General features: G+C 43.1%; 1 protein-coding gene across 6 annotated transcripts in view; it reads right to left on the minus strand.

Annotated features, from left to right (window-relative positions):
• The window catches only part of Ints6l (integrator complex subunit 6 like), a 61,799-nt gene that overhangs the window by 35,983 nt on the left and 8,653 nt on the right, over positions 1-17,163 (minus strand). The gene's annotated exons all lie outside the window — the stretch shown is intronic.

The raw sequence follows: 17,163 nt of genomic DNA on the forward strand, positions 1-17,163 counted from the left end.
TCTCTGATGTAGGGTTTTTTTAAATAGAGGAACTCTGCCCTCTATTAAACCTTGCCAGGAAGTATAAACAAGTAAAGGAGCTAGAAGATGAACTGTGCTTGAAGGGGAGGGATATGGGAGTGGTGTTAGAGGCCTTTCTGAAAGCTTCTGCTCCATCGCTAAAGGTCATTTGTAATCCTTTTCCAAAATATCAGTGGCCTTACTTGGCTTAGCACAATTCATAAGTTTAATAAACACAGTATGAACATTCCCATCCAAAGTAATGCATAAAGATAGTTAGGTCAGCTACACTTAAATGTCCATGTAGGAAGTGTCCCATACACACTGTATGTAAACTGAGTATTCATAAAGAGAAATAGATTATTGAGATTCTCTAGTATGGTTAGCAATTGAAAGGCATCAGCAGTATTTCTTTTCAAAGAGAAAAAAATCTTTACATGTTACAATTTTTTCATACAGCAGGCAGTGACCTTCTCTCTGCAATAGCACAGTTTCCAATGTCCCCAACTTAGCTGAGCCACTGCACTGACTCATTTGGGGGCACATTTGCTCCCCAACCTATCTTGACATTCTCCTAACAGTCAGTCCAAGTCGTCCCAGCTGAGGAGAGCCCTTCATAGTGACTGAGTAACAAGGGCTGCTGTTGACATCAGGGAGACAATACATGTTGCTTTCCCTCTTCAACGCACATTTTGTTTTGCATGAAAGGAAATGAAATCAGCCGGCTAGTATTTGTTCTTCATAAGCCTATGCTAAAGAGCTATTCTAGACTTTGTGCTTCTTTGTAGACGGTTACAAACTAGATGATTAACGGATCTGAGTATTTTCCCAGATGTCCCAAGTTAAAGCCAAAGAGTCTAAATATAGCAGGGCCATCAATTCTCTTGTTGAAAGATAAACAATTTTCCTTTTTCCATCTGCTCTCCATAAGTTTAGGGAAAGCTGCTCTGCAGCAACCCAGACAATTGGAATAAGTCAATTTCAACAACATTTTTTTAACCAATTTACTTTCTTTTTCAATTTGACACTGTATCATCTTTGTCATCACAAACTGTTTCTGTATCACTAATGGGTAAGTTAGAATGATGTAAATAATAATAATAATATGCCCAGCTTTTTCAATCAACTCTGTCTCTCCAGAAGACAAATGTTTTTTCTCTTGGTTCCCTACCCTTAGCCTTATGCCAAATATTCGTGCAACTTAAAATTTTCAATGTCAAGAATTTTCTCCTCTCTGAGCTGTGGTGGTGCACACCTTTAATCACTTGGGAGGCAGACGCAGGTGGATCTCTGTAAGTTAGAGGCCAGCCTGGTCTACAGAACAAGTTCCAGGACAGCCAGGACTGTTACACAGATAAACCCTGTTTCAAAAAACAAAAAAGAATTTTCTCCTTACCAATAAAATGAATTCAAATTCTTCAATTCTCCATCCACCCCCTTTCTTTGGGGTACTGTTTTGGTTCATGTGTTTGGAGTTTTCAAAGTCCTTTTTTAAAAAATTGATTTGTGCAGCTGGGCGTTGGTGGTGCACGCCTTTAATCCCAGCACTCAGGAGGCAGAGGCAGGCGGATCTCTGTGAGTCCGAGGCCAGGCTGGTCTCTAGAGCAAGTGCCAGGATAAGCTCCAAGGCTACACAGAGAAACCCTGTCTCGAAAAACCAAAAAAAAAGTTTTTTTGATTTGTTTTATCTTATGCATATGTTTTGCCTGGTTGTGTGAACCATATACACACCTGCTGCCCACAGAAGCCAGAAGAGGGCATTGGATCCACTAGAACTGCAGTTACAGGTGGTTGTAAGCTGTCACGTGGGTCCTGGAAACTGAACTCTGGTTCTCTGCAAGACCAACAATGCCCTCACATTGCTGAGCCATCTCTCTAGCACTACTGTTGGCTAGGTTTTTTATTTTATTTTTTGAGGCAGAGTCTCATTCTGTAGCCAAAACTGCCTTGGAGCTCAATACATAGACTGAGCTGTCTTAAACTCATGACAGTCCTCCTGCCTCAGCTTCTGAAGTACATGAGTTTATAGGCAGACCCAGGTCTGTTTGGACTCTAATCTCTATATAAGAGATGTAACAATAACAGAACACTGTGACAGCTAAAATCATTAAAATATCCAGTTAAATTGTTTTTATCTAACCCACCCATGAACGGAGGTAGTAAAATTAGGAGGTCCAGCCTGGTGGTGGCTCAAGCCTTTAGTCTCAGCATGGGAGGCAAACGGATCTCTGTGGATTTAAGGTCAGCCTGGTCTACAGAGCAAATTCCAACACAGCCAGAGCCACACAGAGAAACCTTGTCTCAAAAAACAACAGCATTAGGAAGTACACATTGGGAAAACACAGTATCATTGCAAGGATGTAACTGTCTGTCGCTTTGTGTACTTCCTCCTAAAACTCTCTTCACATGGTGTTCAGTCACCTTCTGTGACACAGAATTTCCTTCAACATTGACCTACTTGATTTCCTTTCCTTTGTGAAGATTTCCATATGTTTTTTCTGATTTCATTTTATTTAGACATAGCCCTGGCTGGCCTGGAACCTGCTATGTAGAAGAGGCTAACCTCAAAGTCACAGGGAAGCAGTCTTTGGCTTTTGCACTGACTCGAGGTACTGGTATTTTTAGGCAGCTCTAAGGATGCATTTTGTTAGTCTTTGATTAGTATAGCTCCTTTTTTTTGGTTTTTCAAGACAGAGTTTCTCTGTGTAGCTTTGGAGCCTATCCTGGCACTCGCTCTGGAGACCAGGCTGGCCTTGAACTCACAGAGATCCGCCTGCCTCTGCCTCCCAAGTGCTGGGATTAAAGGCGTGTACCGCCAACGCCCGGCAGTATAGCTCCTTTTTTACAACATACTTGTTCAAGGACTGTGTAGTTCTCTTGTATCCCTTTCTGTTTGAATTACTTCTTGAGAATCCTTGTGTCCTGAACTTGCTAAAATGTGCAGTCCGTTCTAATTCACTAAATGACTTCTCACTCTGAGAACACAGAATGCTATCATTTTGTGGTTTCAACTACCGATGTCCATCTACGTGCTTCAGACAAGACAAAGGGAAAAAAAAAAACAGGCGGTGGTGGGAGACAGAGGCAGGCAGATCTCTGTGAATTCGAGGCCAGCCTGGTCTACCAGCAAGTTCCAGGACAGCCAGAGCTGTTACACAGAGAAACGCTCTCTCGGGGTGGGAATTTGGTTCCCAGCACTCAGATCAGGCAGCTCACAACCATTTGCAATTCCAGCTCCAGGGGATCCAACGCCTTCTTTTGGCCTCTGTGGGCAACTGCACTTGCATGCACATAGATATACACATACAAAGAAATATTTTTCAAAGCTACTGTGCAGATTGCATGCACTTTTGTTTCAATACCAGCTTAAATATGAGACTTGTTTCTCAAGGGATCTCACTATATAGCTCAAGCCAGCTTCAAACTCACAGTCCATATGCCTTAGCCTTCTAACTGCTAGGAATTCAATTATGTGATATCCAGCCTAGCCTAACTACAGTGAGGCATTTTTATGGACACATATGCATAATAAAAGTTCACAATAACAGCCTAGGGAAAAACACACATGGTCAGGAATGAGACTAAGCAATGCAAACATGATAACAGCTGCCCATAACCAAATAGTCATTTACAATATTACACAGCGTCTCTTCCAAATGAACTTTTTAAAACATCTCAAAAAAGTTAAGAGATTGTGTGCACAAAATAAAAGTAACATTCATCCATTGTTGAAAATCCACACATAAGAAGAAAACTAGTCTGTCCAACCTTCACTGCCAGTATTCAGAAGCAATTCTTGATAGGAGTCATGTGAATACCAAACTTTGTGGCAGCACACAAAAACAGTGTCAACTGGGGAGCCACCTACCAACGTAAATAAGCATGCAGTGGAGCACAGTAATCACACCAAGGAGCTATTTTCTGAAACTTCAAGGAATTTCTAAATCACCTGGAATTCCAATCCTCATTTCTTCCATTTCCTGCCTTTTAGTCCTACAATTTTCTCCCGCCCCTTTTCAGGAAGAAACCATGGAAATAATCCAGTCTGATCCTTTCATTTAGCAGATGAGGAAACTGACACCATAAAAGGTTAAGTGACTTGCCCAGGGGTCAAGTGTGTAATTAGTAGCAGACTCACGTTAAAAACCTCAGTCTCTTGCCTTGCAGCCCACAATGTTCACACAACTAAAATGACACAAGCTGCAGGATATCACGGCAGTGGAAAGCATTGTTTTGCAGACAGGATGTACTATGGCCAGTTTTTGAAATCTGTTTCATATCAAGATACCTAGGTACTGAATCTACTTTTAACACATAGCTTAAAAGCATCATTTTGAAATGATGTTTACACAGGGCATAGTGGCATACACCTTTAAGCCTAACACTTGCAAGGCAACGGCAGGTGGGTATCTCCCAGTTCAAGGCCAACCTGATCTACATAGCACGTTCCAAGACAGCCAGGGCTTCAGAGAGACCACGTCTCCAAAAAACTGAAATTTACCGTGTTAATATACCTGTGGAACATTTCATGAAAATGAAAGATCTGCTTTGTGCATCACTGACATTCTTGTTTGAGAAATAAAGCAGAAGGGGTTCCTTACTTTCCAATGCCATGGCTAAATTAAATGTTTGATATTGTCCCAAGAATCCCACAGTCTATTGCTTAGTTATGTAGGCTCTCTTCCATGGAGACAGAAATGCAGAGACTGGGGCTTCTCACTAAACAAATGTGCTTCTAGGCAACTTCAGGCCGACTGAAATCAAACCATCTTGGTCTGGTTCGGGCTAATAAACCACTAAAGGTCATACTCCATCCCCTCCCCCATTCCGTCTGCAGCCTCTCATCATTAGAACAGCAGTTTAAAAGCACCTTCTGTCACAACAGCCCCCTCAAGTCACACCCTTAATGGGATACTTTCGTTCACTTTCTTCCCTCTCCCTCCCCCACCCCAGGCCTCCAGTGGCCTGGCTGTGAATCTCTAGTTCCTTTGTTAAGTGAAGTTCTAAGCATTGTGAACAGAGTGGAGAGTCACACTCAGCAGGTAAAAGAGACAGGTCTGGCTGAGTGCTAGGCCGGAAATGATGAGGTATAAATTGATAGACAGACACATGTAGCAGTTCCCAGAGAGCGCTAAAAACCCAAGAAAGTTAGACTTGGCCCTGTAGGCATGGAGAGTCTTTGAAGGTTCATGGGGAGAGTGAAATGAAATTTTAAAGAGAATGAACAGTTGGTTTGAGTGCAGAGTAGGACCATGGGAGGCCCCTGGAAGACCAATTAGAAGTTTGGTGTAATGTGCAAAGCAATTAAACATTGAGGGCTTGGACTGACTCAATGGCAGCCAAACCCAGTGGAAGGTAGCGGTGTAGGAGGCATTTTAAAGGGATGCTAGCTAGGTTTTAGGAAGAAGATGAAAAGAAACAATCAAAGCTGCATGGTGGTTTGCTTTCAATCCTAAGTGATTAAAAGAGGAAGGTTTTAGATCTGGGGGATGTTCCAACCGTGACTGACGACATCCAATAGTCAGCTGAGATACCTGGTTTAAAACCAGAAAGTGAGGAAGCATCTGTGTAGACAGAATGTCTGAACCTATGACAAGAGCGGAATGCATTCATTCCTCAAAGGAAAAACATAAGAGACAGGACAAAGATAGTAAGATAGAAAGGCAGAGAAGCAGAATCCAGGAAGTGACAAGTTACTGGAAGGAAAAGTAGTTACTTTCAAATTTAGTTAAGGGCAAGCAGAAGAAACATAGGCAAACTCTTTGCAAAGAAATGTAAAAGCCCAAGGCATTGTTTTTTAAATGTGTACTATTGTGCATATGTGTAGTGGGTGTGTGAGCCCGTGTGACGTGATGCAAATGCGAAGGTCAGAGGACAACTTTGTAAAGACAGTTCTTTCCTTCCACCTTTAGTGGCTTCGAAGGATCACAGACACTCGCAGGTATCACAGGCCTGTTGGGTCAGTGCTTTTATCCAGTGAGCCATCACATCAGCCCTACCCAAGTAGTCTAAAGGAAAGAAACCCTAAGGCTTTAGTAAACCATATTTTCTCAATAATAGTATTCCTTGGCTGCACAACTAAAACTGTTGAGTCTTTTGTTCAGTAGCATTCAAGTCCCAGAGTTTGGCTTTTGGTACGAAATTTACTGGATTATTCAAGGCAAGGGGCAGGACAAAAGCAATTAAAGCAGCACTTCTCACCCTTCCTAAGGCTGTGACCCTGTAATACAGTCCTTCATGTTGTGCTGAGGTTGCCACTTCATTACTAATTTTGCTACTGCTATGAATTGTAATATAAATATCTGATATCAGGATATCTGACATTTGACCCCTGTGAAAGGGTCGTTCAACGCCCCCCCCCAGGGGGTTGAGACCCACAGCTTGAGAATTGCTGAATTGGAGCACGACAAGCAGTAAAGTAGTAAGGAATTGCAGAATCAGGAGAATTTATACAAAGCTCTATTTTTTTGTTGTTGTTTTGTTTCTCGAGACAAGATTTCTCTGTAGCTTTGGTGCCTGTTCTGGCACTTGCTTTGTAGACCAGGCTGGCCTCAAACTCACAGAGATCCGACTGCCTCTGCCTCCTGAGTGTCGGGATTAAAGGTGGGTGCCACCACTTCTCAGCTCAAAGCTCTGTTTAGGTGAGCATGTGGCACACTAGAACAAAAGTTTGAATGTAATGTTTTTCCAGTCAAGACCTCAGTGGTCATTCTGCCAGCATTTCCAGTTTTTCTTTGAAACCCGCCTCTCCATTCCAGGTCATCTAAATAAGTAAGAGAACACTGTCTCTCTCTCTCTCTCTCTCTCTCTCTCTCTCTCTCTCTCTCTCTCTCTCTCTCTCTCTCCTAGGCTTTGAGGAGAATGGGAGTTGAGGATGAAATGAGGTAGAGTGATGCACAGTCTGGTGCATCTAGAGCTTATAAAAACTGCTTCAACTACAGGTTGCAGATTAGAAGATACCACATGGCTCCTGTGGAGGCCACTAAATACTTTTCTTCCCTCACAGTAGAAACATTTATCAGGTGATTGATAAAGCAAAGACACATAATAATTTTTAGCATTCTTTGAGTAACCAAGAACTACCCTGCTGTTTTTGCCAACCTGCTACTGTTCTTACCGAGCCTCCTCAGTCTCTCCTCTTGCCAGAATATACATAATATACCCTATCTCAAGTTCTAGCCACCCAGATCTGTGCTCTACAGGGAGCCAACTGTGCCACATCCAAGGCAGAAATGTACAATGATATTCACCCAGAAATAGCCAGCTAAATAATACAAATAACATTTGCAGCGATAATTTTCCCTTGCTGGGTGATGGCTAAGTTACTATGCACTATCATATTAGAAGAGATTCTGGAATGGAGGCATGTTGCTATCAGCTGTGTTTCTTAACCTCGCTGGGCCCCAGATAAACGTTTCTGACTTATCTACTAAGTGGTGATAATAATACCTTTGACATAGGCTGACTGGGGAGATAAACTAAATAAACACTTTATATTCACTGGCAAACTGCCCTGTATATAAGCATTGCCCAACAATTGGCAGCTGCTATTATTAGAAAGCAAGCATTTGACTGTTCACTTTTATTAGGAAGCAGATACAAGTCAATTCATATCCAAAATGTATTGTATACCATAAGGTCTAGACAAAACATTTGACTATAATATAGGATTTAGGAGGACCCAAAACTTGGCTATAAAAAAATGTTTACACTGTTGAGGCCTCACACACTCAATTACTCTAGCACTGAGCCAAACACTAGCTCCTCCCACATCTTTTGCATGTTATTAATAGGCTTATCTGTACTTGCATCCTCGTAATAACACATTTATCCTTTAAATTGGAGCCTTTATAGTAACAGTGCAATCAGATGGCCTTGGAAACCCCATTAGGAAGTTGAATCCCTCAGAAGTAAGACTCCTTCCTAGGTTCTTTCCTGTCAAGTGGACCCCCACCACCACCACTAAGCATTCCCTTTATGGCTTTCATGACTTCCCATGATAAGACAGAGCAGTGCAAGGAGCATTAAAATAACCTTCTGTGAGAGCAATAATTCAAACTCCCTTTTGTTTCTTCGGTTTGCACTGTGCTGAGCTGAAAATGTATTCTTTATCTTAATTTTCTCAGAGAGTCTTGGGCCAAGTAGCTATAGCTAGGGAAATCTAGTAAGGGGCATTGCAAATACTTTAATAACACTAGCATGAAACAGTTAGTGTCACCAATGAAAACATGTTGTAAATGGAATCCTGAATTATCACAATTAGATTCGTTCACATGTGTACTATGTTATACTTAGTCCAGAAAAAAAAAATTCTAACCCAACCAGTTAGGTCGGCAACTGCATCCAAAAACCCAAGCAACCAAACTAGCTTTCAGTACAGCCAAGAATAGGATGCTTTCATATTTTGCCCCAGGGCCAAGGGTTATCGAGTCATCAACTCTGAACTGTAAGATAACCTTTCATGTATAAATGAGGCCTTTATGATGGTGTTCATTTTAAACAGGACTCTTCGAGAAAGGATCCTCCTTCAGAAACAATTTCCAGGGCCTAAACATCAGAAACTACCTTCAGAAAAAAAGGACAAAGTGACACTGCTCACAGAAATGCAGTGCGAGCCATGGATGTAACTTTATATTTCCAAGCAACCACAATTAAAAAATTGAAAATGCTAGGAATGGTGGTGGTAGTTAGCAGCAGGAAAATCACTTGATCCCAAGGGTTCGAGGCCAGCCTGGGCAACATGGTAAGACCACACACAGAGAGACACACACTAAAAAAGAAAAATAAGTGGACAATTATGCAATTTATTTAACAGAATGGAACAAAACTATATTTTGCTTTGTTCAGCACACTTAGAAACCATCCACTTTTGAAGGGCTCAACAATTACACATAGCTTGTTGATAGGCCACCAGCCTGGAACAGTGGGAAAACGTGCTTGCCCCCAACCTGACGACCTCAGTCCTATCCCTGGTTGCACACATTGGAAGGAGAGAACTGACATCCTGTGACCTCCATACATGTTCCAGAGTGGCACGTGCAGATCAACATCATGCAGACACAATGCATAAGGAACTGTAAAATATGAATAGCTGGCATATTTGAAAAAGACATGCTGACCGCCTCTGCCATCTACCTCGGCCCTGCTGGAGCCTTTTCCATGTCCTCTCCCAGCACTGGACAGGCCAAGCCCTGACAGGGAGTTCTGAGGAAGAAAGGGGGAGTTGGAGACGATGTGTTTTTAACAAATCATGGTAGAAACCATTTGCCAACAGAAATGAGAATAAACACAATAGTTCTATGGCCGAGTGACCTCTATGGGTTAAAAAGGCTTTCCCAGGAGGAAGCTCTGGAAAGTCAATCACCACTTGCAACCGTGTATTCAAGAGCTAAGTATACCAGGCTTGCAACATCTCTCCATGTGGTTGGACTAGATCTCACATGCACAAGCTCTCTGAGGTAACAGGAGGCGCTTGTTTAAGGATCTAAATTAAAGGAGTTAAGTTTTCTTTCTTCAGATCCCTCCCCCACCCACATAGAGGCCCCTTCAATCTGGCCCTTCCCTAGAAAGCACATCTCTCCCTAAGACATAGAACAGCTGCCTTGTTTGGTCACTGTGAAACTAAGAAGCCTGTGTTCTCAGCACTTCATATTCTCTTCCAGAAGCAAAGGCAAACTGAAAAGGAAAATATTTGCTTTCTCCCTACCTGCACCTGGCCCTTTCCATCCCTAGTCCCAGTGCCAAGACCAAATACTTTCAAGTAGCCAGCACTAATTAAAAAGCAGGCAATTTCAACTAAGCCTTCCGTGTTCCCCACCAGCTTTCCAGTTGCTCTCCACCCCGGCCCACGTCAACAAACGCTGTGGAATAACAAGCAGACACAGACAGAAAACCCTGCCCCATTTCTCTTCAACTCCACCTCAGACACCTTCTTCTCAGAAGAAATAGACAAACTGCGGCTTGTCAGTTTCAAAACTCTCACGCTTTCTGTCTGAACTAGTCACAATCCTGAGGAGACACCCTGCCTTCTCAGTCTTGTCTCCCCTCACTCCTTCACATCCAATCCTTTGGTTGAGTCCACTACTCCATGATTGCTGTTCTCCCCTTGAGCTGGGTGTTTCTTGGTATTACCCTAGGTCTCTATAACAAAGCCTGGTGCACAGAGGTTGTTCAATAAATAAAAATGCATGCCTGGACTGCAGGAGGGAGGCACTGGCAGACCACCCTGGGGAAGCACCATTTTGATCATATCATAGCAGTGATAAAAGTTACATTTGCCAGCAAGAAAGAGGGACTGCAGGCAGTGAAGGAAGATTAGAATTGTTAGTGGTTAGTACTATCTGGTGAGAAGTCTTGCAAATGGGGGTGAGGGTAGGGATGGAGGGAAGCTTTTGTGTGTACACATTGCCAGAAATATTTTTTCCTGTTGTATTCCCACTAAGACCTAGGCACTCCCTAGTACTAGAGGTACAAATATCCCTATGTTCAAATACATGCCTTCAAAATGCTCGTGTTAGGGAGGAAAGCTAACATATTTAACATGCTAGGATCTCAGCAGTAAAATGCACGCACGCGCGCGCGCACACACACACACACACACACACACACACACACACACACACACACAAATAAGTGCTAAATGCAGAAGTGGGGCTTTGGAGAAAGCATCAAGGGACCAGTGTTAGGAAATCCAAAGGGGATTTGTTTTGTTACAGTGCTTGGAGTGGACGTGGGAAAGCAGAGCCAGATCACTTCACAGAATGTACAATGAAGGCTGCAAGTTGACTGGGTGTGTCGACACACATACCTTCAGCTCTAGCACTCAGGAGGCTGAGGCAGGACTGCTCCAAATTCAAAGTCAGTCTGGGCTACCTAGTGATACCCGAGATCAAACAAAGCAAAATGACTTGAAATACATCCAAGTTACAGGGAATGGCATATACAGTGACACCGAAGTAAGAGCTATAGTGAATTTGGAGACGAGGGCTACATATCTCCTGATGACTGGAGTCTGGGTTCATGGGGAAAGAAGAAAATGGAGAGACACTGTTGGAAAAGGAACATGGATCCAGATCAAGGCCATTACTTGTGTCTATGCCAATGTGGATGGATTTTATTTTGACATCTAATGAATCCTGAAGATGTTTTTAATTTTTTTCCTCATATTTCATTCATGTTTTTGGAGACAATATCTCACTCTTTGAATTCCAGGCTAGCTTGGAATTCACTATGCAGCCCAGGACAGCTGAGAACTCATGTCGATCCTCCTGCCTCAGCCTTCCAAGTGCTGGAATCACAGGAGTAAGCCACCATTCTGGGCTTGGTTTGGTTTTGGAGACAAGGTGTCAATATGCAGGCCAGGCTGTGATTACAAGCATGAGCCACCATGCCCACTGCCTGAAGGAGTTTTCCTAGGAGAATGATTATTTCATTTCATTTAAAAACCAACCAAGTAGTAACCAACTAGAAAGTAACCAAGGAGAAGAGTGACTGGAGGGCAAGACTAGCTACCAACTGAATGCCAGCTACCTCAGCGGCCCAGGTGAGAAGTGACAAATGTTAACACTCAATGAATGGATACAAGAAAGGCTTGGGATACAAGGTAGATAGATGGATTTCTACAATTTCAGCAGTTTTCTACTAGTATTTTCTAGCTGATACCTAATCTGAACAATACTTACAAAATTACCTTTGCCGGAGATGTAGTCTGCTACAGTTAAGGCTCTCTCTCTGTCTCTCCTCTCTCTTGTCCCTCTCTCTGTCTCTGTCTCTGTCTCTGTCTCTGTCTCTGTTTCTGTGTCTCTGTCTCTGTCTCTGTCTCTCTCTCTCTCTCTCTCTCTGTCTCTGTTTCTGTGTCTCTGTCTCTGTCTCTGTCTCTCTCTCTCTCTCTCTCTGTGTGTGTGTGTGTGTGTGTGTGTGTGTGTGTGTGTGTGTCTCCTTTCACAATAACTATTGTCAAACACTTAACATATAGTGAAAAAGAAAGCCAAAATCAAGCTAGGCATGGTGGTACATTCCATTAATCTCAGCACTTGGGAGGCAAAGGCAGGCTGATCTCTGTGAGTTCAATGCCAGCATTGTCTACATAAAAAGAGTTTCAAGACAGCCAGGGCAACATAAAGACACCTTGTCTCAAGGGGAGTGGCAAAAAAAAATCATGGGGAAAACAATTCATCATCAAAGTGAATGTGCTGCTTTTTAAAATTTACTTATTCTTACTTTATGTACATTGGAGTTTTCCCGTGTGTATGTCTGAGTGAGGGTGTCAGATTTTGGAGTTACAGACAGTTGTTAGCTGTCATGTGGTTGCTGGGAACTGAACCCTGGTCTCTGGAAGAGCAGCCAGTGCTTTTAACCTCTGAGCCATCTCTCCAGCCCGAATATGCTGCTTTTGAGCATTTTGGGATTTTGAGTTTTAAAAGTGTCTTGCATTGCCGAAGATGGCTCTCAGAAGTTATGTTGTTACTATTTCACCCCAAAACATTTCTATGGAGTCTTAGCCATAATAGAGGACTCCCTTAAAAGATGCTTCTTTAGCCAGGCATTGGTGGTGCATGTCTTTAATCCCAGAACTTTGGAGACAGAGGCAAGTTGATCTCTGAGTTGGGGGCCAGCCTGGTCTACAGAACAAGTGCCAGGACTGTTACACAGAGAAACCCTGTATTGGCCACCCCCCCCAAAAAAAATACTTGTTCCTCCAATGCCCTAGTTAAAATTCTAATAAATGTCTGTTACATGTATCATTTTTTCTGTGTTTTTTGAGACCGGGTTTCTCTGTGGCTTTGGAGGCTGTCCTGGAACTAGCTCTTGTAGACCAGGCTGGTCTCGAACTCACAGAGATCCGCCTGCCTCTGCCTCCTAAGTGCTGGGATTAAAGGAGTGTGCCACCACCACCTGGCTACATGTATCATTTTTTAAGAACTTTAAGTTTACTTCTTCAGTCCATAGGCTGGAATTCTTCCTCTTTCTGGCTCATATTGACAAAAGCATGCAGATACCAATAAGCCAAAGGAGCTACACAATATGAAAAAGCAACATCCCTCGCTTTTTCAAACGATATGTTCTCAAATTACTACTTTAGGGTGTTTCTTTGAAACATTACCTCTTCTTATTTATAACATACTTCTTATTTATAACATACTTCTGACCACTACTTATACATGTTTCAACTATTTCCAGAAAGGTGATTTTGTGTTACATAAAAAATAATCTCCTTTAAATGAAAATAATTTTAATAAAGTGGCTTGAAATATGAAATCATTTTGAGTACTTTTATTAGGAGAGAGCTCAGGCTCATGGCTTACTTTCTTCTGATAAGCTTGCCTCTCCCAGTAAACGGAAATTATGATTCATAACAAAACAAAACATACAAGACAGCAGAATCTCAGCCAAGACCATTAAGAACTATGCCACAAACCCCTCACACAATATTTTAAAGCCCTGTACTATATTCATCTTCTAAGGATGCACTGGTAATTATAAAATACTAAACAGGGGTAATCTAACTATGTACACTGAAAATATACTATATATGTATATATATAGAAAGAGTGTGTGTTAATACTTGTAACACGGTGTATGAAACATGTCAAAGCTACACTAACACGGATTTAACACACAATGTTTGTGGTCCCCAAATCAAGGTTAATTCCATGCACAGAGTGCTGCAAGACACAGGTATGAATGATTTTAAAAGAGTAGACAACTATATGCCAAGAGATATGCAATGCAAAGTTACTAAGTCTTTGGTGAAATACTATATTTACATACTAAACAGTATACATTAGTGAAAAATTCCTGTTGCAGTAACTTCTCCCAAGAATTATTGTCAAAGCTTGTAAGAGGATATGCTGGGAAGAGTTGCATGCCTGTTAAAAAGAAATCTCCCAAGCAAATGCACAACTCATGCCTATTACAGTTGCAACAGAAGAGGACTTACTTGCAGAATACAATTCATTTGGAAGCATTTGGAGCTGGATATAATCCAGATCTGAGAAGTAAACTGTCACAGTTTCTGCAGCCTCAGAGAAAGTGAAAATAACACTTACTTTATTTATTCTACAGAACAATTTGCTACCAATAAAACGATACCAAACTACCCCTTGCTAGAAGGACCTCCAGCCCCAAGTGAACTGTGAAGTTTCAAGTAGGAACTAAGATGCCTGCTAACAATCAAAGATGGACATGTTTGATAGCATGTATGAGAGAAAACAGACCAACAGGGCTCCCACCATTAGCAAGGGAAAATATTATCCTGAACTTTGTGAAAACTATCACCAGATGCTCTTAAATTCCAGATTTCCAAGCAAGTTACAACCCTAGAAAAGCAGAAGAGTGAAATTATTACAGGCAGAGAGAGAGTTGGATTAGGCAGAAAGAAGGTACTGTCCAAAAGAGAAATTCAGAAAACTCTTCCCTAAATATGGTTGATCAGCAACAATGTGGGCAAAGGACAAGAATGTTATTAGATTCTTAACTTTCCCTTTCACCTGGATACAATGAAGAATCTGAAAAGGCTTGGGAAGGCATAAAGACTAAGATGAAGTGATTAATAAGCAAATATAGCATACAAAGTATCTTCTCACATTTGATCTACAGGGGAAAGAAATCAAAGGTAGAATGTGTCTTGTTTAAGGGGGGAATGTAAAGTGGTAGGATAAAGAGCTAAAATGAAATTTCCACTAAAATGATACTGAACATTTTCTTTTGTTCCATACAAACATTGAGAGCTTTGTAAACAAGTGGCTAAAATACACAGTCATTAAAAAGTATGTGGCACGGGGTTGGGGATTTAGCTCAGTGATAGAGTGCTTGCCTAGCAAGCACAAAGCCCTGGGTTCAGTCCTCAACTCCAAAAAAATAAAAAATAAAAAAGTCAGAAAAAAAAGTAGGTGGCAGCTCCAGGATAACTGACTGAATAAAAGAAGTAGGGAAAGCAGGGTATAAGTAAGCACACTGGCTGGGAATGGAGCTCAGTAGCAGAACACTTGCCTAGGACTCAGGAGGCCCTGACTTAGTCTTAAAGATGGAATAATTGCTGCTAAAGTGGGACAAAACATTTTATTCCCTTCAAAGGAAAAGATTCTGTAAATTGTCACATAGCTCACTCTTTTTTCTTTCTCTCTCTCTCTCTCTCTCTCTCTCTCTCTCTCTCTCTTTCTTTCTTTTTCTTTCTTCTTTGAGAAAGTGTCTCACTATATAACCCTGGCTGGCCTAGAACTTCCTGTATAGTATAGACAAGACTGACCTCAAACTCATAGATACCGTTCGCCCTCTGCCTGGGATTAAAGGCATGCAATACCACAACAGGCTGTCATGTAATTCCTATAACTCAAAAACTATTTTAGGAACTATCATCAGTCCTCACAAAACGCTCAGTAAGTTGCACCTTTAAAGAAAAATATAGGTACACTGTTTTTTTTTTTTTTTTTTACTTTCATCTCCCTACTGCTTCAAATTACAGAGTTTGTCTTCACACAGTCACACTACAAATGGTAGGCTCTTACTGTTATTAGTAGTCAAACATTTGGACTCTGGATCTTATTTTATTTTCCTATGGTGAGGATAGAATGTTAGCAAGGCTTCATATCTGTAAGTGCTTCATCACTGAGAGTTAGGTCTTCATTCCTGTACTCAAAATTATGTTAGCGCAGGCAGCCCTGGTAAACTGTCATCTTGTACAAACATATGGCATTTGCAAGATGTCTAGTAGCTCAATTGGGGGAGGGTAGATAAGTAAAAATTGAAAACAAAGAAATGAAATCAGAATAGTGTTAGGAAGAACGAACAAATTAAACTTTTAATCAAAAAGTTTAAGCAAAGCTGAGGCATACCAAATAAGTCTCTTCACCTTCGTTAAGTATGAAAGAACACTCTTTGGCTAACTTTCATTAAAAACAACTCAGTAACCAAGGCTTACAACACACGCAGATTGAACCTCCTGTTAATTTGCCGAGATGATTTAGACCAGGATGGGGGTGGGGTGGGTGTGCGGAAGACCGACACACGCACTAGTAAAAGACATCGGAGATAATGGTAACAACCTTCTAAAATTTCAACCTGCAAGGACGATCTCTATGCAGGATGATTTCACAGTTTGAGTTCCTCTTATCTAGCCACTGCAGGCAAACCAGTTCTTTATCTCTTCACCATGGGAACACAAAAAACTACCCCACAGAGGCTAAGGGTCAGACCCTGAGAATCAAATCATCGAATTTGTCTAGTGCATCTGCTCTTGAGTCCCTACCTCAGCAAATCCCTACGCAGCTAAGAGCAAACCTAATTTCGGATGCAAATAGGTAGGCCAGCTCCGTAAAAACCTCTGGCCCCTGTTAAACCAGTTCCCTAAGAGGGTTCTGTGCAGGCACCCCCCTCACCCTCCCTCGGTGGTTGGTTCGCAGGAATTTCCAACGAAACAGCAACAGTCGCTAAGGTAACTGAGAGCAGGGCTCAACCTGACTGAGCAGGAGAGCAGAAAGGAGTGTGCAGGGTCTGGGAGCTGGGAACAGCTTAGGCTAACCATTTCCAAACCGGTGGGGGCGCGGAGGGGTGGGGCGGGGCGCCGGAGGGGTGGGGCGGGGCGCCGGAGGGGTGGGCGGGGCGCCGGAGGGTGGGGCGGGGCGGGCGCGCGAGGGGGCGCGCGAGGGGCGGGGCGGGGCCCAAATGCAAAGGAGCAGCTCCGGGAGGCCCGCTCGAGCGCGGCCCTGCGCTGGGCAGGAAGAGGAGGGGAAGATGTCCTGGAGGAGGGAGCGGGAGGAGGGAGAGAAAGCCCGGGCAGGGCGGGCCGAGGGATGGAAGGAGGGTCCAGAGGAGGAGCCGGGGCGGCAGGAAAGCCCGCGCTGGGCTAGGAGCACGCTGGGGCGGAGTCCCAGGCGAAGGGGCCGCAGCCTCACCAAGGGCCTTGAGCCCTCCTTCCTCGGCCTCCTCCTCCCCTCCCTCCTTTCCATCTCAGCAGCGCCCTCACCCTGCCTCCGGCAGCTTCATACAAAAGCAAAATGTCCGCCATCTTCCGAGGCGACTGCGGCCGTCGCGGTACGACCTCGTCCCTCCTGTGCCCTCTCCACATGGGCTGCGCATTCTGGGGTCCCTCTCTGCGACCCCCGACCGCCGCTGACCACCCCGCTCCTCCTGGCCTTCGGCGCCCCGCACCCAAGCCGGTCCCGC

Source organism: Cricetulus griseus, chromosome X (assembly GCF_003668045.3).
Source record: "Cricetulus griseus strain 17A/GY chromosome X, alternate assembly CriGri-PICRH-1.0, whole genome shotgun sequence".
NCBI lineage: Eukaryota > Metazoa > Chordata > Mammalia > Rodentia > Cricetidae > Cricetulus > Cricetulus griseus.